The sequence below is a fragment of the Drosophila arizonae genome, chromosome 3 (assembly GCF_054131065.1).
Source record: "Drosophila arizonae isolate 15081-1271.41 chromosome 3, UAZ_ARI_1.0, whole genome shotgun sequence".
Lineage (NCBI taxonomy): Eukaryota > Metazoa > Arthropoda > Insecta > Diptera > Drosophilidae > Drosophila > Drosophila arizonae.
The window spans coordinates 24,813,641-24,818,190 of NC_142923.1; positions in this window are offsets into that span (position 1 = coordinate 24,813,641).

Below are 4,550 nucleotides of genomic sequence, written 5' to 3' on the forward strand. Positions count from 1 at the left end.
TTCTGTCTGTTTGTCGGCCCAGCAGCACGTTTCCATAATTTGTTAGACGCCTCGTGAGGTATGGCAAAATTGACAATGCAGAAAAGAAAAGCAGAAACGTGGTCATCAAATGTTACCAACTGTCTGATGCTCGCTTGAGGCGTACAAAGAAGGCAAAGTTCGGTGATAATTTCTTTAAATTTAAAATTATAGTATTTGAATTTCGAAAGTAGGTTGTAATAACTTTTGTTATAATCTGTGTGACAGCCAGAGAGAGGCGTGGCAGATGCCATAACGTATATATATTTTTGATCAGTGCGACAAGCTGAGTCTATTTCTTCCGTCCGTCGATCTTGCAACCTATATAAGCGATAGACTTCAAATAGCTAGCGCAGATGAAGCAGATTACAAGAAATCGATAAGTATTGTTATCGATTATCGTAATTCAGCTATGAAATTATATATCTATGTAATAATATTACATATCTCACATATGTCTTACAGCCAGAGTCTGGAAATTTTACATATAGTTGCTCTTCTATTTCATACAATTATGATTTTTGTTATATATTGAAAGCCCAAAATTTATTATACTCAAGGTCAATTGCAAATATAATCAATATATGAGAAAAATGGAATTTTTTATAATGGGAAATATACCATAAATATGCTATAGAATGAGTGTTGGAGTGTTGATTATAACTGAAAACTTTATTAAAATAAATTAAAACCTTATTAAGTATTACAGAAGTTATTAAGCAATATGTTTGACCAATTGGCTTATTCAGAAAGAGTATTTGACAATCAAAATATTTTTATCTAGTGGACTATTAAATATTTATATTTTCACTTCATGTTCTACCTCATTTTCCGTAGGTTGGCTATACTTTCAGCTTTTATGCTTGAGTATTATGTCGAGTCCATTACAAAAACTCTATAAACTCTTAGCCATTCGCTTGAACAGGCAACACAAAAAAACTTTATTCGCATTGAACTGGCATTCCAATTTCCAACGAAATATTTCGAGTTTCGCACAGATTTCGATTTCCGCGAAATGCAGCGCAAATAAAGTTGTGAGAGTTCCCTCTCAATTGCAGTTGCCGTCGTCAGTTGCCAGCCCGGGGGCATATCAGATGCAGTCGGTTGGAGCATGTGCCTGCTGTGTCCACAAGACGCACGAGTTTGGAGTTTGCGCAGTTTTTATTGACTGATGGAAATCGCTCAAACAGTATTGAAAGTTCGGCCACAAAATGTAATTAGATTTCTACAGAGTCAGAGCCAGCCTAGGCTCGAACCGCAAGCACAACTTCCTTCTGTGGTTTCTCTATCTCTCTCTGTCTCTCTCTCTCTCTCTCTCTATTTCTGTCTCTGCGTGTGTGTGTGTGTGTGTGTGTGGATGGGACGCGTGCTTGGAACTCCTGCTGTCAACATCAATGCGCAGGAATCTCTCTTGCGCCTTACAATGAAGTTGTCTGCGCAATTGACGTGCGATAAGCCAGACCGGCAGGCGCAAGTTCAACTAACCTCAGCGTCGTTGCAACGAAAATAAAAAACAACAACAACAAAACAAAAACAAAGGAGTCGCGAGTCTCTTACATAGAAAAATTTGCAGAAACATCACAAAACTCATAAATAACACAAACAGCAACAACAGCAACTGCAACAGCAGCAACAGCAACAGCAACAGCAACAACAACAACTACTACTACCACTGGCTATAGACTAGATGCCAACTGTTTGCCGGAAAGTGTCCACCACGCTCAGCTCAGCTCGGGGGCTCAGCTGCTTCTGGCCCCAGTCTGGAGCTGGAACTCTTTGACTTTTTGGTATCTCGCTCTGACGATAATGTGCATTGCATTTCACAATTTATGACTCACTCGGCCATTGCGATGTGTTGGATCCTGGCTAACCAAGCCAGCCAAGCCAGCCAGCTATGTCAGCTATTTATTGGGTTAAGCTCAGCAGATGGCCATTGGATTGGCTTACATAGTTCCAGTTGGCTGTGGGTGTGGGAAATGCGCCAGGCACAGATATTTGGGTGAACTATTGTGTTGTGGGTGTCGCTGTATGTGTATGTGTGTGAGTGTCTATGAATATAAGTGGGTTAAATCGAGCAAAGAAAACATCAAGATCAAGCCAGCCACGTTAAGGTGTGAACTTTGAAAGAGAATTGAAAGTGAGTTATATGTAATATATGCATACCAGAAGAGAAGCCTGACTATACTATATTTGTAGTTAATTTATATTCATGTTAGATGTTGTTCAGGTCAAGAGTTGGATAAGTAGATTCTGAATAAAGAAATTTGTATTTACATATTACAAAACTAGGTTGACTAGGTCGACTAGAATAATCTGAAAATCTTTATACAATTTGGAGTTGTAGTCATATTTTGAACCAATTTATGTCTACATATTTGAGTTCTACATTGTCTTGAGTAGACTGGATCTGGACAGTTATGCATTTACCTATACCAAATCAATTATACATATAACTATTGAGATTCTATGAGCTTTGGCTACTCTCTTTATTCATGTTCCTTAATATATTTTATTTATTTATTAATTATTTATTTATATTTTATCCTTTTTTGATTAAAAATCTTAAGTATTAATTTATTGATTTTAAAAATGATCTATGTGTCTTTTTATTAAATACGTTTTACGTTTCACGGTTTCAAAAGATAAGCCTCGAGCCTTTATTGGGTACATTACTCCTCCACTGAGGGCGTGGCAAATCGGAAAGTGCTTTCTACGATATGTCAAAAACACCGATAAAGTACTTGAACCTTAAACCTTCGATAGTATACAGCTGTGTTCACAAAAATAGCAGGGTCCTTGACCTTTGAATTCTAAAATCATATATCAGATTAATAAGACCATCGATATTTCTTAAAAATATCATAATTGCACCAATATTTGTAATATGTTTGTATAAATAAAATAAAGTTGGGAAATTGGGATAAACTGTATGTTCTATAGGTAAATGATTATAATTTTAACCCAGCCTCTATTGTTAGTTATCCTACACTCTATATCTTGCCAAAGATTGAATACTCCTCTTCAGCTTAAAAATGTATGTGAAAGTATTTTCTAGTCAATTACCCACGCCTTCAGTCCATTGACTTGTTGACTACTTGGCTCAGAAACGAAGTCAGCTGCATACTTCTAAATATAGGTGTAGTTAATCAGAAAAGTACTGAAACGCGCAACCGCAGCTCGCTAAATAATCTTATTCACGAGCCCCCATGTCAAATAATGGGTTACTTATTTGCTTAAACAAAATAGAAACACACATAAATTTATATAGAAATTTCTTCTTATCAATATAGCGCGTGAGCTAACCGAAAATGCACGGCACAAGGCCTGGTCTAGGTCTAGGGGTTGCGGGGTTGCGGGGTTGGCCATTGAATTGGAAAATGACTTTTCTCTAATTAGCATTTGGCTGGCAATTGCGTGCGGCACGTGGGCGCTAACTGGCAGTCGGTAGTCGATGAAAACATGTTGATAAGCTCGCGAGAAAACCATTAGCCAGCGCTAACACCAACTCCAGGCCGAACTGAACTGAGAAAACTCATCATTTTTAATAACTGATGCGATCCTGCGGCGTTTGCGTAATATTGTATATTGAAATGTCGAGGCAGCTTTCAGAGTGTCGCGTGCCGATCGCAAGCTGAGCCCGATGGAAACTCATCTCATGCTGTGGGCTGTCCGACGAGCTGATCTGTCAGCCGAAAAGGACCTTCTGCCTGCTGTTCGGCCCATTGTGAGCGACGGCTCAGTTTTGTCTGTTGTCATCGCGGCATCGTATTTCAATAATAGTTTTAGCTCAGCCATGTTTGTTTACAGCTTTCAACCTTTAACTGATGATGGATCATGTTGCACGGTGTCGCTTATTGACTAACTGACAGACAGTGGGCTCGAACCACTCCACGCTCGTGGAGGGGTGGATTTATTTTTTTTATCAAACTGATGTGGTATGATATAAGAGCTGCCTGTTGTGGCACTCGGAATTTTACTGGCCTGGAAACTGATGAGATAGTTATTGCAATTTTAGAGTGACTTCAAATTAGATTGCTTCAGCAGTATTGTGAATATGTTCTAGAGTATATGTTGATATATTAAAGTCTATGTTGGTACATAGAGTTCGGAGTATATATGTACGGTGTATATGTTGATATCAACATTTTTGTATGTGTTGCTATAAAACATTACTCGAATTTAATTTATATATATAATAATACATTTATTATTTTAATAAATATATGATAATAACAAATGCTCTTAAAATCATTAAAAAAATATAAATTTTTAATTTAGTTTAATATTTAATAATATCCAAAATCACAGTGTTGAAAGCGATTTCCATTTTTATTCGAGTAAAAGAAATACTTTTATATATTAGCAAGAAATTATATAAAATAGCCATAATACTAAGCTAGCCTTTAATTTTATTATTAAATAAATAAATAAATATATAAAATATAAAATTTCTTTTATCTGCATACACCCATAAAACAAACCATAACCCCAATATTGAAGTTTTTATTTATTTTTTTTATTACTAGTCTACT